The 9,114-nt window shown below is 49.7% G+C and overlaps 1 pseudogene; it reads right to left on the reverse strand.

Annotated features, from left to right (window-relative positions):
* The window catches only part of LOC123242944, a 36,321-nt pseudogene extending 27,530 nt beyond the window's left edge, over positions 1-8,791 (reverse strand).
* Positions 8,792-9,114: the final 323 nt, after the last annotated feature.

The following is a 9,114-nucleotide window of genomic DNA, read 5'->3' on the forward strand; positions in this document are numbered from 1 at the left end:
ATGGGGTGAAGGAGGGGAGCAGAGATGGGCAGAGCAGCCCCCACTTTTCCCCCATTTTCCCCCCTTCCCCCACCCTGGGCTCTCCTTCTCTTAAACCACACAGCCATAGCTAGGACTAGAAGCCGGGGGTTCTGTTTCTCCCTGGCTTCCCCAGTATAGAGGGAGGGGGAGTCTCTCAGGTACCTGCACCCCAATTCCCCTAAGCTAAAGGCACCAGAGGGCCCTCCTCTGCCCATCACAGCCTCTTATTTATCCAGCAGAATCTCAGGGTTCTGGCCCCACGGCAGGGGGGGGGGACCTCAGGGCCCTGCAGCCAGCCAGGACAAGGAGCCCTGAGGAGGATTCAGAGGGTCCCTTCCTGCCTCACCAGCTCCTCCATTCTTCTCCTGGGATCTCTGTCTGCCCCTGGAGCCCCCCAGGAGCTCAGAGAGGGGTCACAGGAGCATCAAGTCTCAGAAGTGGACAGGCCAGGAGAGGTCCTGAGCTCAGGCCCATTTGACAGATGGGAAATCCAGGAGGCCCACAGAGAGGAGGGACTTGCCCAACATCCCTCACCCAGCAAGTCTGGGCACAGCTGGGCTCACACTCATCTCCAGACCCTCCAGCTCTCCAGGCCTCTCTGGACCCCCCCTGCAGAGCCCCTAACCCTGCCCCTTCCTCATCCACAGAGACCTCTCCATGCCCTGAATTTGAGTCCTTAGCTGAGTACCTGGAGGATTCCTGACAGATGAGGGAGGGAGGCAGAAGGGCTGGGTGTCCAGTCAGAGTCTGCCTGCCCCATCCAGGGTTTCCTCATTTTTCCCACCACGCCTCCTGTAGCACCTTCTGATTCTTCTTTCCTACCTCTGGGCCTTTGCCCAGGCTGTGTCCCCTGCCTGGAATATTCGGCTTCTTCACCTATTCCTCTTACTATGCAAAGGTGTCTCTGAGAATAAGCTTAGGAGTCACCTCCTTCAGGAAGCCTTTCTTGATCTATAACACTTGTCACATTCCCCAGTTATTAATGATCCCACTCCTCAGAGGAGACTGAGTTGTTTTTATAGGGGATAACAGAGCATTGCAGGAGAATGTGAGCCCCTGGAGGGCAGGAGCTATTCTGTTTTCTCTTTGTATCCTCTGGGCCTGGCCTGGCACAGGGTGGGTGATTCAGAGAAGTCTGGAGAACTGACAGGGCTGGGTCTCCTCCCCTCACACTGGGGCATCTCAGACCACAGGGCTGGGTTTCTCTTCCCCTTTGACAGGGACCTCCACAAACATCAGTATTATTTTATCTCCCCCCAACATTTGTCTTTACTCTCAGCTTCCTCAGGTGTCTCCATCCTTCCAATGAACATCTTAACCTTCTTCATCCTGGCCTTCTTTTTCATTTGTTGTTGCTGTTGGCTTCAGTCTAGTTCTGAGTGAGTTCTGGAGTTGGGGCCCCCAGGGTAGAGGGTCTGATGGGGCTGAGCTGGGCCCCCCTAAGTCCTGACTCCCCCTCTCCTTAAAGGGAGAGACAGACATCAAGACCACCAGGAGGTAGGGGCCCTGACATAGCCCACCTTCCTCCTAGACCACCCCAGTGTACCTGCCCCCCTTCTCAGACCCTCCCCCCAACTTTCTGTCTTCTTCCTCCCCAGCTTAGAACCAGCCGGGAGCACCCTGGAGGAGACCGTGTGTGAGTGACAGAGATGAGGGAGGGGCAGGAGGGCCTGGGGTGTGAGAGGGCAAAGCCTGCCCTGGGGAGAACCAGCATTCTGGCCCCTCATCCCTTCTCCTCTTGTCTCCAGATGCTGCTGTGAATGATGACAGACAGACAGAGGAGGATGGACAAGAGGACACAACCGTGAGTCACTCACAAATCTCTCCTTCTTTGCCCAGAGATCTCCTTATGGAGGGAACAGAGAGGGAGACCTTCCCCCAGGTCACACAGAGCTGGGACGGCTGCTGGGTTCAGGGTCCTTGCTGCCCCAATGGCCCCCTCAATCCCCTCACCTCCTGCTTCCTCTCTTGCCCGGCTCTCCAAAGAGAAGACCCTCAGGAAGTGACCTAGTCCCAGTTGAACCACAAGAGCCTCAAGTGTGGGGCTGAGCCCCCTCCCCAATCTGGACCAGTGGAGCCCAGAGTCTATGCTGCCCTCCAGTGAGCTTAGCCCAAGCCTGGGGGACCAGAGGAAGAAGCTGGTCCTTCATCCATTCTCCCTCTGCTTTCTGAGGGCAGACCCTGTCCTACTTCATCCACAAGACACCCTGACATTAGGACCTTGGCTTGCCACCCCAAGGGAGAAAGCAGAAAAGACAAAAAAGCCTAAAACTATGGGGGATAGAAATCAGCCGTACTCTGAGAGGGAAAGGACTTTCCTCTGAGTAGAATGTGCCCTCTGGAATGCTGGGACTGCTGACATCTGCCTATGACACACCTGTCAGCACAGACACACGTAGCCATTTTCACTGATACTTGGCAGTGTGCAACTGCATACAGAGAAGTATGGGGCTGCATGCTGAAGATGAAACGTTTGCTGTAGTGTAGTGTAGACATGACATCACATGTTTTCTTGGGTAATTATTAGTTTTTTTAAGGTAAATAATCCATTAATAAGTATTATATTATATTAAATTATATTATATATTAATAAGTATTTCACTCTACTAAATGGTATAAACAAAGCATAGAAAACAGAAAATATGCAAAATGTACACAAATAAAATATTTCACTAAAAGTTTTGTATTTTCCAAAAATATATACTGATAGTAGATTTTTTATTTTTAATTTATTTTTAATTTTTTTATTTTTTAAATGAAAAAAAGTTAATTTAGTCAATACTGACAGAGTACCTAAATTAAACATTGTAGATACTGTCACAAATTTTTAATTAGTTAATGTAGCTTATTTAAAGCAAAGCACTGAAAATTCTTAGATGGTCTGTAATATAGTCTCATAAGCAAAAGTTTTGGTCCTAGACTCACTGTAAATTTTTTTAGGTTTTATTTTATATTTTATTTTGTTTTGAATATTTTCCCATAGTTACACATTTCACGTTCTTTTCCTCTCCCCCAATCCCCCCTAACCTGCACCCCCTTAGCTGATGCACAATTCCATTGAGTTTTACATGTATCATTGATCAAGACCTAATTTCATATTATTGATAGTTGGACTAGAGTTATCAATTAGTGTCTACATCCCCAATAATATCCCCATCAGCCCATGTGTTCAAGAAGTTGTTTTTCTTCTGTGTTTCTCCTCCCACAGTTCTTCCTCTGAATGTGGCTAGTTTTCTTTCTCATAACTCCCTCAGCCTTGCTCTGGATCCTTGCATTGTTGCTAGTTGAGAAGTTGTTAAAAGAATGGAGAGGCTGGTAGGCCAGGATGGCAAGGGGATATAGGGAGATGAATTTATCCCCTAAATCTCAGAATTATTGAAGCTAATCACAAGGACCAGTGCACCCAGGAATGGTAGGAAGAAAAGACACCTTAAAACTAGGAGCTGTTTGAGATAGTTTTGCTCTCTTTCTCTCTTTCTCTTCTATTTCCCTCTTATCTCTAACTATTGTGGTTTTCTCCTAGAAAGGTGCAATATTCTAGGCACCTGTAGTTAGAAGATTTTGATGGGTACAAAATGATTATGTCAAATGATCCATTGGGGATCTCCCAAAGGATCACAGGGGGGATCGTGAAAATGGGATTAACTCTCCTCTGCCTACTTTTAAATTTAATCATCAGAAGGGTATACAGCCCACTTTATGCTTGAGTAGTGGGGAGGTCTATAACCCACATGTACTAAAGTGGATGACAGAAATCAGAAACAACTGACTGCCTTCTGGGCAGTTCTAAGAAAATTTATAGACTATAATTGGTCCATGTAAATTAGAGGAAGGCACAGGAAGTGACACAAAGAAGTGTATTTAAAAGCAGTTGTAACTTCCTATGAGAAGGGAGTTCCTCAGAGCTTTTTGGAGTTCGTGTTGGAGACTGATGAAGGATTTGCTTCATGGACTCTGACATTGCTGAGGCAGCTCTTGGACCTTCCCTTAGGACTACCATGTGGGTGAGTAAAAAGGCTGACTCTTTTTCCTGGCATTCTGGAGGGACTAGCCTCCAAGGACACCCCCATCTTGTAAGAAGCTTCTTGGCTTGAACCCTTGCCATCACAAAGCCTTTATCTTTGAGGCCCCTCTGGCTAAGGACTAAATAGCCCTGCCTGGGTTGAGCCAGGGACCTGAGCAAAATACTTGGTGTGTTAGGTTAAAATTTTACTCTGTCCTCTTTTATGTTTTGCTTACTTTCACTCTCTCTCCTTTAGTAAATAAACTATCATAAGAAGTCATTCTGACTTGAGTAATTAATTTGGGCAACCACATTTCTCATAAATTTCATTTGAAAACTGCCTTTTTATGCTTCTTTTATGTGAAATAATTTACCCAACTCTACCTCTTCCTTTCTACTTCTCACGATGCATCCCTTTTTCTCATCACTTAATTTTATTTTATAAAATATCATCGCATCCCAGTCAACTCACAATCACGCCCTCTGTCCCTGAATATTACTTCTAACTGCCCTGATAATGAAAAAGCTTTTAGGAGCTACAAGTACCGTCTTCCCATATACAAATATAAACAGTTTAATCTTATTGAATATCTTATGATTTCTCTTTCATGTTTACTTCTTTTATACTTCACTAGAGTCCTATATTCAAAAGATAAATTTTCTACTCCCTCTGATCTTTTCATCAGGAATACTTGAAAGAGGGGGCACCAGGGTGGCTTAGTGGATTGAGAACCAGGACTAGAGACAAGTGGTCCTAGGTTCAAATCTGCCCTCAGACACTTCCTAGCTGTGTGACCCTGGGCAAGTCACTTGACCCCCATTGCCTACCCTTACCACTCTTCTGCCTTAGAACCAATAAGGTATTGGTTCTAAGATGGAAGGCAAGGGTTAAAAAAAAAAAGAATCAGTATATTTGAAAGTTCTCTATTTCATTAAGTATCTGCTTTTTCCCCTAAAGGCTTCTCCTCAGTTTTCCTGAATGGATGATTTTTTATTGTATTCCTGATTCCTTTCCCTCTAGAATACAGGACCCTGTGTCTATAAGGGAGTACATTCCAAGACTGAGAGAGATGAAACTGTAGGTATAAATGAACCCCTGTTGACGCCATAAAGAAGAGGATTTTCTCATATATGTAAAAATTATGTTTAATTGATAAAGAAAACACAAAAGAAAATGTTACTAAAATTCAATGTTGCCAGTGAAGTACATTGTACAATATTACATAATCCTGCACATCTATCCCTCCTCCTACTCCCTTCCCCCTTATCTCCCCAGAATGATTTTTTTTCCTGGCTCTCTCTTTTAGGCATTGTCTACTCCAAAAGTTTGTCAGTTTTCAGAGGCCAGGAACTCTTTAATTCTCTCTCATCCCTCTGCCTCTCTGTCTCTTACTCTTTTGTTAGTTCTATCTTGATGCTTAACACAGACATGGCACATAGGCAGCTCTATGCTACATTAAATTTTTTTAATTTAAATTTAATACTTTAATTAATATTTTAATTTTAATTTTTAAATTTTAATTAAATTTGATTTTTAAATGGTTTTGTTCATTCCTTCCTTCCTTTCCTCCCATCTCTCTGTCTTGAGTGCAGGTCTGGCCACAGTGCTCAGACAAGGACTCCCTAGACGGGTTGCCCCCTGGAGCTTTTCCAGTGCACAACCAGCAGGACCCCCAGGAGGATGAGGACCAGCCCAGCCAGGATGAGGCGGACCAGATTGCCCACAGTGTAATCCAGGGCAGCAGCATCTGGGGATCAGAATTGGTCTCTGAGATATGGCAGCCCTGTGCCGGGGCCACATTTCACCTGTAATCCCTGAGATCATCTGCCACAAGCACTCAGATCTCCATCCCAGAACCTTCCCCTGAACTTGGGAGATGCCTGTTATTGCCCTCCTGGTAGCCTGGCTTGGGGGGGGAGGGGGTGAGAGAAGGGGAGGGTCTGAGGGTCTGGGGCAGCCTCCTGCCTCCTCCTTCCCTGAGCCCATCCTCTCCTCTCCCCTGATTCTCTCCCTGCTCCCTCCTTCTCCTCACCTCTCTGCTTATGCTTTCTTGCATTCACTCCCCCTCTGTAGCCTGGCTCTGATCTCCTCCCTAGGCTGAAGTTGCCCCTCCCCCCCCAAAGTCAGCAGAGATGTCTTCATTGCCCAGGCTAAGGGTCCCCCTCCTCCCCCTCCACCTGACACCGTGGCCCACCCTTTCTTGGAGGACATTCTTCTCTCTCTGGGTTACCATGGCAGTGCTTTTTGCCTGTGTTATCCCCCAGCGGTGAAGGGAAAGAGACCCAGCCCTGTCCTCAGGGGGCCCCCAGTCTAGTCAGTGATTCATTTCTCCAGAGTTCTATTAACCACTGATCCTGGGCCAGGACCTCTGCTAGGCTAGGCACAGGGGATACCAATAGAGAATAGCTCCTGCCCTCCAGGGGTTTACACTCCCCTACAATGCTCTGTTATCTCCTATAAAAACAAATCAGTTCCATCTGAGCAGAGGGGTCACTAACAAGTGTGGAGGGGACAGGTTGGAGATCACGAATGGCTTCCTGTAGGAGGCAGCTTCTAAGCTTAGTCTCAGAGACATCTTTGCATTACAAGAGGAGGTGAGGAGGAAGAGCATTACAGGCGGGGGACACAGCCTGGGCAAAGGCCCAGAGGTGGGAGAAAAAGAATAACTTGATAAAGCAGGAGTGGTGGTAAATGAGGAGACCCTGCATAGGGCAGGCAGACCCTGACTGGACACCCAGCCCCACTGCTTCCCTCCACCCTCTGTTAGGAATCCTCCAGGTACTCACCTGAGAGCCTGTTCTCAGATTCAGGGCTTGGAGAGGTCCCTGGGGATGAGGAAGGGGCAGGGTTAGGGGCTTTTCAGGGAGGTCCAGAAAAGCCTAGAGAGCTGGAAGGTCTGTATATGGGGTGTGAGCCCAGCTCTGCCCAGATTTGCTGGGTGAGGGATGCTGGGCAAGTCCCTCCTATCTGTGGGCCTCATGGATTTCCCATCTGTCAAATGGGCCTGAGCTCAGGACCTCTCCTGGCCTCTCCACTTCTGAGACTTGATACTCCTGTGATTCCTGTGACCCCTCTCCAGGCTCCTGGGGGGTGTTCTGGGGGCAGGGTGGGGACTCTGGGAGAAGAATGAAGGAGCTGGTGTGGCAGGGACGGACCCTCTGAATACTCTTCTGGGCTCCTTGTCCTGGCTGGTCACAGGACCCTGAGATCCCCCCCTGCCTTGGGGCCAGAGCCCTGAGACTCTGCTGGATCAGTGGGAGGCTGTGCTGGGCAGAGGAGAGATGATGGGGAGGAGGGCCCTCTGGTGCTTCCAGTTTAAGGTAATTGGGGTGTGGGTGCCTGAGAGACCCCCCTCCCTCTTCAATGGAGAAGCCAGGGAGAAGCAGAGCTCCTGGCCCCTTAGAGGAGAGGGAGGGTCCAGGGGCTCCTGGGGAAGGGAAGAGAAGGGAGAAGAGTGGGGGCTGCTCTGCCCCTCTCTGCTCTCCATCATCCCCCTTTCTCACCAGCTTGGTCCTTCCTTCTTCCCCAGCCAGGTGTTTCCTCTGTCCCTGTCCCTTCCTCCAGGCCTCCTTGTGCCTTGGTTTCCCCTGAGAAAGGGGGAAATTTAGTCCTGGCCTAGACAGGAGGTGAATAGGTGAGAGACCCCCAGCCTGTCCTCAGAGGAAGCTGTTACTCACTGGGTGGGGGGGACGTCAGAGCTGGGGGATTCCCAGGGCTTTGGGGGAGGCGAAGATCCTTTGAGGTGCCTGGAACAGGAGAGGAGGAGGGGGGTGCTGGGGTGTCTAACATGCCTCCCCTCCCAATTTCCCCCATCCCCCACCTCAGGCCTGCTCTGACCTCCTCAAACTCTTCCTGGGCCCAATAGAATATTATCTGGATGTGGGACTAACACAACTGGATGGGCTGCTGATGGGGGTGATCTGCCTTACCTGTCACCAACAGCTTCAGGGGGTCACTGATCTTTGACCACCCATAGGATGAATGTCTGTAGATGCACCGGTAGGTCCCTGCATCATATGCTGTCACAGATGGGAGGGAAAACTTGCCCTCATTTCCAGCTTGTCTCACAGATTTGACATTTTCCCATCCAGATGCTTCTTTTTTCTCCAGCCACCACTCTTCAGCCACCCATGATGCCCTGCACCTGAGGGTCACAGCTCCCCCTCGGGGCACCAAAGAGCCATTCTCTGCCCTGAGGGAGGGTTTGGGGAATCTGTCTGGAAGGGAAGGAGAGCTGTTAGGTCCAGGGGATCCCCCTTCTGTAGGAACCCCTCCCCCACCCTGGGTCCCCTCTCTCTATAGACACTATCAGCTCAGCCCAGACCTCCCCCAGCTCCCTCTCCTGGATCAGTTGTGTCCTCTTGGCAGGGGGATGGCGGTGGTGGTGGGGAAGGACTCACCTACTGCCTGGGTCCTTGTTCTTTTGCACAGACACAGCCCTGGCAGAGAAGACCCTGATTACTCACTGCTCCCCCCCAGCATCTCCACAGGAAGGACAGAGACAGCTCAGGGCTTAGGGCTGCTGTGAGTGAAGGAGGCTGGACCCCAGGAGACCCCTCTAAGAGTCCTGGCTTCTCTCCTCCCAACCCCACCCTTGCTGTGTGACCTTAGACTTGCCACTCTCCTTCTCTGGAGGAAAGTTTCCTCCTCAGCACAGTGAATGTGGACTGGGACAGGTAGGACTTGATGGTGGGTAAAGACTGCTCTAGGGTGGGGGCTGCTGAGGACTCACCGAGGCACAGCAGGACTGAGAGGGCAGGAGTCATGGTGCTCCCAGAGGCTGGAGGGAGAGGGGACCCAGGCTGACCTGGAGCTGCTCTGAGGCACAGGGTGTGACCAGGGCCAGCTCTGCACTGTTTCCCCACCCCAAGTCTGTGTGAGGAGCTTCACTTCTTCCTCTCTGTGGGTCCTGATGGTGCCATGCAGTGGGGACAGTGTGTGTGGGGGTTGGGAGGTGGTTGGTGAGTCATCTGGAGTCAGAATGATGGAACAAGTCTTGCTTTTTCCTGATGATTCAGGCCCCTTTGCCAGGGACAGAACCCCTGGTCAGCTTTATCCCCTGCCTTCCCTCCTCTCCCCCCATAAATGG

The sequence above is a fragment of the Gracilinanus agilis genome, chromosome 3 (assembly GCF_016433145.1).
Source record: "Gracilinanus agilis isolate LMUSP501 chromosome 3, AgileGrace, whole genome shotgun sequence".
Lineage (NCBI taxonomy): Eukaryota > Metazoa > Chordata > Mammalia > Didelphimorphia > Didelphidae > Gracilinanus > Gracilinanus agilis.